The sequence below is a fragment of the Hypomesus nipponensis genome, chromosome 20 (assembly GCF_054491055.1).
Source record: "Hypomesus nipponensis isolate SF chromosome 20, ASM5449105v1, whole genome shotgun sequence".
NCBI classification, from domain to species: domain Eukaryota; kingdom Metazoa; phylum Chordata; class Actinopteri; order Osmeriformes; family Osmeridae; genus Hypomesus; species Hypomesus nipponensis.
The window spans coordinates 1,145,001-1,152,500 of NC_140380.1; the positions used below are offsets into that span (position 1 = coordinate 1,145,001).

Sequence of the window (7,500 nt, forward strand, 5' to 3'; positions counted from 1 at the left end):
GCTCATTCACTTAGAAACTGACATCTTGCAATATGCACAAGTAGTCCTTCATGAAAGGGGCTGGAAGCTGTTTTCATTTTGACACGAGAGAGAGAGAGAGAGAGAGAGAGAGAGAGAGAGACTACCTTGCATTGTCAATTGCTAAATCTGTATATGGATAAGTAGCCTATGGTTGTCAACTTATTTCGTACGGCCATACCAGCCTGGCAACGCCCGATCTCGTCTGATCTCGGAAGCTAAGCAGGGTCGGGCCTGGTTAGTACTTGGATGGGAGACCGCCTGGGAATACCAGGTGCTGTATGCTCTTTTGCTCATTCACTTAGAAACTGACATCTTGCAATATGCACAAGTAGTCCTTCATGAAAGGGGCTGGAAGCTGTTTTCATTTTGACACGAGAGAGAGAGAGAGAGAGAGAGAGAGAGACTACCTTGCATTGTCAATTGCTAAATCTGTATATGGATAAGTAGCCTATGGTTGTCAACTTATTTCGTACGGCCATACCAGCCTGGCAACGCCCGATCTCGTCTGATCTCGGAAGCTAAGCAGGGTCGGGCCTGGTTAGTACTTGGATGGGAGACCGCCTGGGAATACCAGGTGCTGTATGCTCTTTTGCTCATTCACTTAGAAACTGAAATCTTGCAATATGCACAAGTAGTCCTTCATGAAAGGGGCTGGAAGCTGTTTTCATTTTGACACGAGAGAGAGAGAGAGAGACCACCTTGCATTGTCAATTGCTAAATCTGTATATGGATAAGTAGCCTATGGTTGTCAACTTATTTTGTACGGCCATACCAGCCTGGCAACGCCCGATCTCGTCTGATCTCGGAAGCTAAGCAGGGTCGGGCCTGGTTAGTACTTGGATGGGAGACCGCCTGGGAATACCAGGTGCTGTATGCTCTTTTGCTCATTCACTTAGAAACTGAAATCTTGCAATATGCACAAGTAGTCCTTCATGAAAGGGGCTGGAAGCTGTTTTCATTTTGACACGAGAGAGAGAGAGAGAGAGAGAGAGAGAGAGAGAGACTACCTTGCATTGTCAATTGCTAAATCTGTATATGGATAAGTAGCCTATGGTTGTCAACTTATTTCGTACGGCCATACCAGCCTGGCAACGCCTGATCTCGTCTGATCTCGGAAGCTAAGCAGGGTCGGGCCTGGTTAGTAATTGGATGGGAGACCGCCTGGGAATACCAGGTGCTGTATGCTCTTTTGCTCATTCACTTAGAAACTGACATCTTGCAATATGCACAAGTAGTCCTTCATGAAAGGGGCTGGAAGCTGTTTTCATTTTGACACGAGAGAGAGAGAGAGAGAGAGAGAGAGAGAGAGACTACCTTGCATTGTCAATTGCTAAATCTGTATATGGATAAGTAGCCTATGGTTGTCAACTTATTTCGTACGGCCATACTAGCCTGGCAACGCCCGATCTCGTCTGATCTCGGAAGCTAAGCAGGGTCGGGCCAGGGTCGGGCCTGGTTAGTACTTGGATGGGAGACCGCCTGGGAATACCAGGTGCTGTATGCTCTTTTGCTCATTCACTTAGAAACTGAAATCTTGCAATATGCACAAGTAGTCCTTCATGAAAGGGGCTGGAAGCTGTTTTCATTTTGACACGAGAGAGAGAGAGACCACCTTGCATTGTCAATTGCTAAATCTGTATATGGATAAGTAGCCTATGGTTGTCAACTTATTTCGTACGGCCATACCAGCCTGGCAACGCCCGATCTCGTCTGATCTCGGAAGCTAAGCAGGGTCGGGCCTGGTTAGTACTTGGATGGGAGACCGCCTGGGAATACCAGGTGCTGTATGCTCTTTTGCTCATTCACTTAGAAACTGACATCTTGCAATATGCACAAGTAGTCCTTCATGAAAGGGGCTGGAAGCTGTTTTCATTTTGACACGAGAGAGAGAGAGAGAGACTACCTTGCATTGTCAATTGCTAAATCTGTATATGGATAAGTAGCCTATGGTTGTCAACTTATTTCGTACGGCCATACCAGCCTGGCAACGCCCGATCTCGTCTGATCTCGGAAGCTAAGCAGGGTCGGGCCTGGTTAGTACTTGGATGGGAGACCGCCTGGGAATACCAGGTGCTGTATGCTCTTTTGCTCATTCACTTAGAAACTGACATCTTGCAATATGCACAAGTAGTCCTTCATGAAAGGGGCTGGAAGCTGTTTTCATTTTGACACGAGAGAGAGAGAGAGAGAGAGACTACCTTGCATTGTCAATTGCTAAATCTGTATATGGATAAGTAGCCTATGGTTGTCAACGTATTTTGTACGGCCATACCAGCCTGGCAACGCCCGATCTCGTCTGATCTCGGAAGCTAAGCAGGGTCGGGCCTGGTTAGTACTTGGATGGGAGACCGCCTGGGAATACCAGGTGCTGTATGCTCTTTTGCTCATTCACTTAGAAACTGAAATCTTGCAATATGCACAAGTAGTCCTTCATGAAAGGGGCTGGAAGCTGTTTTCATTTTGACACGAGAGAGAGAGAGAGAGACCACCTTGCATTGTCAATTGCTAAATCTGTATATGGATAAGTAGCCTATGGTTGTCAACTTATTTCGTACGGCCATACCAGCCTGGCAACGCCCGATCTCGTCTGATCTCGGAAGCTAAGCAGGGTCGGGCCTGGTTAGTACTTGGATGGGAGACCGCCTGGGAATACCAGGTGCTGAATGCTCTTTTGCTCATTCACTTAGAAACTGACATCTTGCAATATGCACAAGTAGTCCTTCATGAAAGGGGCTGGAAGCTGTTTTCATTTTGACACGAGAGAGAGAGAGAGAGAGAGAGAGAGAGAGACTACCTTGCATTGTCAATTGCTAAATCTGTATATGGATAAGTAGCCTATGGTTGTCAACTTATTTCGTACGGCCATACCAGCCTGGCAACGCCCGATCTCGTCTGATCTCGGAAGCTAAGCAGGGTCGGGCCTGGTTAGTACTTGGATGGGAGACCGCCTGGGAATACCAGGTGCTGTATGCTCTTTTGCTCATTCACTTAGAAACTGACATCTTGCAATATGCACAAGTAGTCCTTCATGAAAGGGGCTGGAAGCTGTTTTCATTTTGACACGAGAGAGAGAGAGAGAGAGAGAGAGAGAGAGAGAGAGACTACCTTGCATTGTCAATTGCTAAATCTGTATATGGATAAGTAGCCTATGGTTGTCAACTTATTTCGTACGGCCATACCAGCCTGGCAACGCCCGATCTCGTCTGATCTCGGAAGCTAAGCAGGGTCGGGCCTGGTTAGTACTTGGATGGGAGACCGCCTGGGAATACCAGGTGCTGTATGCTCTTTTGCTCATTCACTTAGAAACTGAAATCTTGCAATATGCACAAGTAGTCCTTCATGAAAGGGGCTGGAAGCTGTTTTCATTTTGACACGAGAGAGAGAGAGAGAGACCACCTTGCATTGTCAATTGCTAAATCTGTATATGGATAAGTAGCCTATGGTTGTCAACTTATTTTGTACGGCCATACCAGCCTGGCAACGCCCGATCTCGTCTGATCTCGGAAGCTAAGCAGGGTCGGGCCTGGTTAGTACTTGGATGGGAGACCGCCTGGGAATACCAGGTGCTGTATGCTCTTTTGCTCATTCACTTAGAAACTGAAATCTTGCAATATGCACAAGTAGTCCTTCATGAAAGGGGCTGGAAGCTGTTTTCATTTTGACACGAGAGAGAGAGAGAGAGAGAGAGAGAGAGAGAGACTACCTTGCATTGTCAATTGCTAAATCTGTATATGGATAAGTAGCCTATGGTTGTCAACTTATTTCGTACGGCCATACCAGCCTGGCAACGCCCGATCTCGTCTGATCTCGGAAGCTAAGCAGGGTCGGGCCTGGTTAGTACTTGGATGGGAGACCGCCTGGGAATACCAGGTGCTGTATGCTCTTTTGCTCATTCACTTAGAAACTGACATCTTGCAATATGCACAAGTAGTCCTTCATGAAAGGGGCTGGAAGCTGTTTTCATTTTGACACGAGAGAGAGAGAGAGAGAGAGAGAGAGAGAGAGAGAGAGAGAGAGAGAGACTACCTTGCATTGTCAATTGCTAAATCTGTATATGGATAAGTAGCCTATGGTTGTCAACTTATTTCGTACGGCCATACTAGCCTGGCAACGCCCGATCTCGTCTGATCTCGGAAGCTAAGCAGGGTCGGGCCAGGGTCGGGCCTGGTTAGTACTTGGATGGGAGACCGCCTGGGATTACCAGGTGCTGTATGCTCTTTTGCTCATTCACTTAGAAACTGAAATCTTGCAATATGCACAAGTAGTCCTTCATGAAAGGGGCTGGAAGCTGTTTTCATTTTGACACGAGAGAGAGAGAGACCACCTTGCATTGTCAATTGCTAAATCTGTATATGGATAAGTAGCCTATGGTTGTCAACTTATTTCGTACGGCCATACCAGCCTGGCAACGCCCGATCTCGTCTGATCTCGGAAGCTAAGCAGGGTTGGGCGTGGTTAGTACTTGGATGGGAGACCGCCTGGGAATACCAGGTGCTGTATGCTCTTTTGCTCATTCACTTAGAAACTGACATCTTGCAATATGCACAAGTAGTCCTTCATGAAAGGGGCTGGAAGCTGTTTTCATTTTGACACGAGAGAGAGAGAGAGAGACTACCTTGCATTGTCAATTGCTAAATCTGTATATGGATAAGTAGCCTATGGTTGTCAACTTATTTCGTACGGCCATACCAGCCTGGCAACGCCCGATCTCGTCTGATCTCGGAAGCTAAGCAGGGTCGGGCCTGGTTAGTACTTGGATGGGAGACCGCCTGGGAATACCAGGTGCTGTATGCTCTTTTGCTCATTCACTTAGAAACTGACATCTTGCAATATGCACAAGTAGTCCTTCATGAAAGGGGCTGGAAGCTGTTTTCATTTTGACACGAGAGAAAGAGAGAGAGAGAGAGAGAGAGAGAGACCACCTTGCATTGTCAATTGCTAAATCTGTATATGGATAAGTAGCCTATGGTTGTCAACTTATTTCGTACGGCCATACCAGCCTGGCAACGCCCGATCACGTCTGATCTCGGAAGCTAAGCAGGGTCGGGCCTGGTTAGTACTTGGATGGGAGACCGCCTGGGAATACCAGGTGCTGTATGCTCTTTTGCTCATTCACTTAGAAACTGACATCTTGCAATATGCACAAGTAGTCCTTCATGAAAGGGGCTGGAAGCTGTTTTCATTTTGACACGAGAGAGAGAGAGAGAGAGAGAGAGAGAGAGACTACTTTGCATTGTCAATTGCTAAATCTGTATATGGATAAGTAGCCTATGGTTGTCAACTTATTTCGTACGGCCATACCAGCCTGGCAACGCCCGATCTCGTCTGATCTCGGAAGCTAAGCAGGCTAGGGCCTGGTTAGTACTTGGATGGGAGACCGCCTGGGAATACCAGGTGCTGTATGCTCTTTTGCTCATTCACTTAGAAACTGAAATCTTGCAATATGCACAAGTAGTCCTTCATGAAAGGGGCTGGAAGCTGTTTTCATTTTGACACGAGAGAGAGAGAGAGAGAGAGAGAGAGACTACCTTGCATTGTCAATTTGTAAATCTGTATATGGATAAGTAGCCTATGGTTGTCAACTTATTTCGTACGGCCATACCAGCCTGGCAACGCCCGATCTCGTCTGATCTCGGAAGCTAAGCAGGGTCGGGCCTGGTTAGTACTTGGATGGGAGACCGCCTGGGAATACCAGGTGCTGTATGCTCTTTTGCTCATTCACTTAGAAACTGACATCTTGCAATATGCACAAGTAGTCCTTCATGAAAGGGGCTGGAAGCTGTTTTCATTTTGACACGAGAGAGAGAGAGAGAGAGAGAGACTACCTTGCATTGTCAATTGCTAAATCTGTATATGGATAAGTAGCCTATGGTTGTCAACTTATTTGGTACGGCCATACCAGCCTGGCAACGCCCGATCTCGTCTGATCTCGGAAGCTAAGCAGGGTCGGGCCTGGTTAGTACTTGGATGGGAGACCGCCTGGGAATACCAGGTGCTGTATGCTCTTTTGCTCATTCACTTAGAAACTGACATCTTGCAATATGCACAAGTAGTCCTTCATGAAAGGGGCTGGAAGCTGTTTTCATTTTGACACGAGAGAGAGAGAGAGAGAGAGAGAGAGAGAGACTACCTTGCATTGTCAATTGCTAAATCTGTATATGGATAAGTAGCCTATGGTTGTCAACTTATTTCGTACGGCCATACCAGCCTGGCAACGCCCGATCTTGTCTGATCTCGGAAGCTAAGCAGGGTCGGGCCTGGTTAGTAATTGGATGGGAGACCGCCTGGGAATACCAGGTGCTGTATGCTCTTTTGCTCATTCACTTAGAAACTGACATCTTGCAATATGCACAAGTAGTCCTTCATGAAAGGGGCTGGAAGCTGTTTTCATTTTGACACGAGAGAGAGAGAGAGAGAGAGAGAGAGAGAGAGAGAGAGAGAGAGAGAGAGAGAGAGAGAGAGAGAGAGAGAGAGACTACCTTGCATTGTCAATTGCTAAATCTGTATATGGATAAGTAGCCTATGGTTGTCAACTTATTTCGTACGGCCATACTAGCCTGGCAACGCCCGATCTCGTCTGATCTCGGAAGCTAAGCAGGGTCGGGCCAGGGTCGGGCCTGGTTAGTACTTGGATGGGAGACCGCCTGGGAATACCAGGTGCTGTATGCTCTTTTGCTCATTCACTTAGAAACTGAAATCTTGCAATATGCACAAGTAGTCCTTCATGAAAGGGGCTGGAAGCTGTTTTCATTTTGACACGAGAGAGAGAGAGACCACCTTGCATTGTCAATTGCTAAATCTGTATATGGATAAGTAGCCTATGGTTGTCAACTTATTTCGTACGGCCATACCAGCCTGGCAACGCCCGATCTCGTCTGATCTCGGAAGCTAAGCAGGGTCGGGCCTGGTTAGTACTTGGATGGGAGACCGCCTGGGAATACCAGGTGCTGTATGCTCTTTTGCTCATTCACTTAGAAACTGACATCTTGCAATATGCACAAGTAGTCCTTCATGAAAGGGGCTGGAAGCTGTTTTCATTTTGACACGAGAGAGAGAGAGAGAGAGAGACTACCTTGCATTGTCAATTGCTAAATCTGTATATGGATAAGTAGCCTATGGTTGTCAACTTATTTCGTACGGCCATACCAGCCTGGCAACGCCCGATCTCGTCTGATCTCGGAAGCTAAGCAGGGTCGGGCCTGGTTAGTACTTGGATGGGAGACCGCCTGGGAATACCAGGTGCTGTATGCTCTTTTGCTCATTCACTTAGAAACTGACATCTTGCAATATGCACAAGTAGTCCTTCATGAAAGGGGCTGGAAGCTGTTTTCATTTTGACACGAGAGAGAGAGAGAGAGAGAGAGAGAGAGACCATCTTGCATTGTCAATTGCTAAATCTGTATATGGATAAGTAGCCTATGGTTGTCAACTTATTTCGTACGGCCATACCAGCCTGGCAACGCCCGATCACGTCTGATC

The 7,500-nt window shown here is 47.0% G+C and overlaps 19 non-coding genes and 6 pseudogenes across 19 annotated transcripts in view; all 25 read left to right on the plus strand.

Annotated features, from left to right (window-relative positions):
- The first annotated feature begins 185 nt into the window (after positions 1–185).
- LOC146241912 (5S ribosomal RNA) lies at positions 186–304 on the plus strand. Its single transcript, XR_014736959.1, has one exon. It is a non-coding gene; the product is annotated as a 5S ribosomal RNA (ribosomal RNA).
- A 184-nt stretch (positions 305–488) lies between these two features.
- On the plus strand, positions 489–607 carry LOC146241913 (5S ribosomal RNA). Its single transcript, XR_014736960.1, has one exon. It is a non-coding gene; the product is annotated as a 5S ribosomal RNA (ribosomal RNA).
- Positions 608–779: 172 nt separating this feature from the next.
- LOC146241914 (5S ribosomal RNA) lies at positions 780–898 on the plus strand. Its single transcript, XR_014739683.1, has one exon. It is a non-coding gene; the product is annotated as a 5S ribosomal RNA (ribosomal RNA).
- Positions 899–1,088: 190 nt separating this feature from the next.
- LOC146241915 (5S ribosomal RNA) lies at positions 1,089–1,207 on the plus strand (annotated as a pseudogene).
- Positions 1,208–1,395: 188 nt separating this feature from the next.
- LOC146241916 (5S ribosomal RNA) lies at positions 1,396–1,525 on the plus strand (annotated as a pseudogene).
- Positions 1,526–1,693: 168 nt separating this feature from the next.
- On the plus strand, positions 1,694–1,812 carry LOC146241917 (5S ribosomal RNA). The gene has a single exon (XR_014736961.1). It is a non-coding gene; the product is annotated as a 5S ribosomal RNA (ribosomal RNA).
- Positions 1,813–1,984: 172 nt separating this feature from the next.
- LOC146241918 (5S ribosomal RNA) lies at positions 1,985–2,103 on the plus strand. The gene has a single exon (XR_014736962.1). It is a non-coding gene; the product is annotated as a 5S ribosomal RNA (ribosomal RNA).
- A 176-nt stretch (positions 2,104–2,279) lies between these two features.
- On the plus strand, positions 2,280–2,398 carry LOC146241919 (5S ribosomal RNA). Its single transcript, XR_014739684.1, has one exon. It is a non-coding gene; the product is annotated as a 5S ribosomal RNA (ribosomal RNA).
- Positions 2,399–2,570: 172 nt separating this feature from the next.
- On the plus strand, positions 2,571–2,689 carry LOC146241920 (5S ribosomal RNA). The gene has a single exon (XR_014735083.1). It is a non-coding gene; the product is annotated as a 5S ribosomal RNA (ribosomal RNA).
- A 186-nt stretch (positions 2,690–2,875) lies between these two features.
- Positions 2,876–2,994, plus strand: LOC146241921 (5S ribosomal RNA). Its single transcript, XR_014736963.1, has one exon. It is a non-coding gene; the product is annotated as a 5S ribosomal RNA (ribosomal RNA).
- Positions 2,995–3,186: 192 nt separating this feature from the next.
- LOC146241922 (5S ribosomal RNA) lies at positions 3,187–3,305 on the plus strand. The gene has a single exon (XR_014736965.1). It is a non-coding gene; the product is annotated as a 5S ribosomal RNA (ribosomal RNA).
- Positions 3,306–3,477: 172 nt separating this feature from the next.
- On the plus strand, positions 3,478–3,596 carry LOC146241923 (5S ribosomal RNA). The gene has a single exon (XR_014739685.1). It is a non-coding gene; the product is annotated as a 5S ribosomal RNA (ribosomal RNA).
- A 188-nt stretch (positions 3,597–3,784) lies between these two features.
- Positions 3,785–3,903, plus strand: LOC146241924 (5S ribosomal RNA). The gene has a single exon (XR_014736967.1). It is a non-coding gene; the product is annotated as a 5S ribosomal RNA (ribosomal RNA).
- A 204-nt stretch (positions 3,904–4,107) lies between these two features.
- LOC146241925 (5S ribosomal RNA) lies at positions 4,108–4,237 on the plus strand (annotated as a pseudogene).
- A 168-nt stretch (positions 4,238–4,405) lies between these two features.
- On the plus strand, positions 4,406–4,524 carry LOC146241926 (5S ribosomal RNA; annotated as a pseudogene).
- Positions 4,525–4,696: 172 nt separating this feature from the next.
- On the plus strand, positions 4,697–4,815 carry LOC146241927 (5S ribosomal RNA). Its single transcript, XR_014736968.1, has one exon. It is a non-coding gene; the product is annotated as a 5S ribosomal RNA (ribosomal RNA).
- Positions 4,816–5,003: 188 nt separating this feature from the next.
- On the plus strand, positions 5,004–5,122 carry LOC146241928 (5S ribosomal RNA). The gene has a single exon (XR_014739114.1). It is a non-coding gene; the product is annotated as a 5S ribosomal RNA (ribosomal RNA).
- A 186-nt stretch (positions 5,123–5,308) lies between these two features.
- Positions 5,309–5,427, plus strand: LOC146241929 (5S ribosomal RNA). The gene has a single exon (XR_014735514.1). It is a non-coding gene; the product is annotated as a 5S ribosomal RNA (ribosomal RNA).
- A 182-nt stretch (positions 5,428–5,609) lies between these two features.
- LOC146241930 (5S ribosomal RNA) lies at positions 5,610–5,728 on the plus strand. The gene has a single exon (XR_014736969.1). It is a non-coding gene; the product is annotated as a 5S ribosomal RNA (ribosomal RNA).
- A 178-nt stretch (positions 5,729–5,906) lies between these two features.
- On the plus strand, positions 5,907–6,025 carry LOC146241931 (5S ribosomal RNA). The gene has a single exon (XR_014734872.1). It is a non-coding gene; the product is annotated as a 5S ribosomal RNA (ribosomal RNA).
- Positions 6,026–6,211: 186 nt separating this feature from the next.
- LOC146241932 (5S ribosomal RNA) lies at positions 6,212–6,330 on the plus strand (annotated as a pseudogene).
- A 230-nt stretch (positions 6,331–6,560) lies between these two features.
- Positions 6,561–6,690, plus strand: LOC146241933 (5S ribosomal RNA; annotated as a pseudogene).
- Positions 6,691–6,858: 168 nt separating this feature from the next.
- LOC146241934 (5S ribosomal RNA) lies at positions 6,859–6,977 on the plus strand. Its single transcript, XR_014736970.1, has one exon. It is a non-coding gene; the product is annotated as a 5S ribosomal RNA (ribosomal RNA).
- Positions 6,978–7,153: 176 nt separating this feature from the next.
- Positions 7,154–7,272, plus strand: LOC146241935 (5S ribosomal RNA). Its single transcript, XR_014736971.1, has one exon. It is a non-coding gene; the product is annotated as a 5S ribosomal RNA (ribosomal RNA).
- Positions 7,273–7,456: 184 nt separating this feature from the next.
- The window catches only part of LOC146241936 (5S ribosomal RNA), a 119-nt gene continuing 75 nt past the window's right edge, over positions 7,457–7,500 (plus strand). Inside the window, exon 1 of the ribosomal RNA XR_014739115.1 lies at positions 7,457–7,500. This exon is cut by the window's right edge and continues 75 nt beyond it. This is a non-coding gene — a ribosomal RNA (5S ribosomal RNA).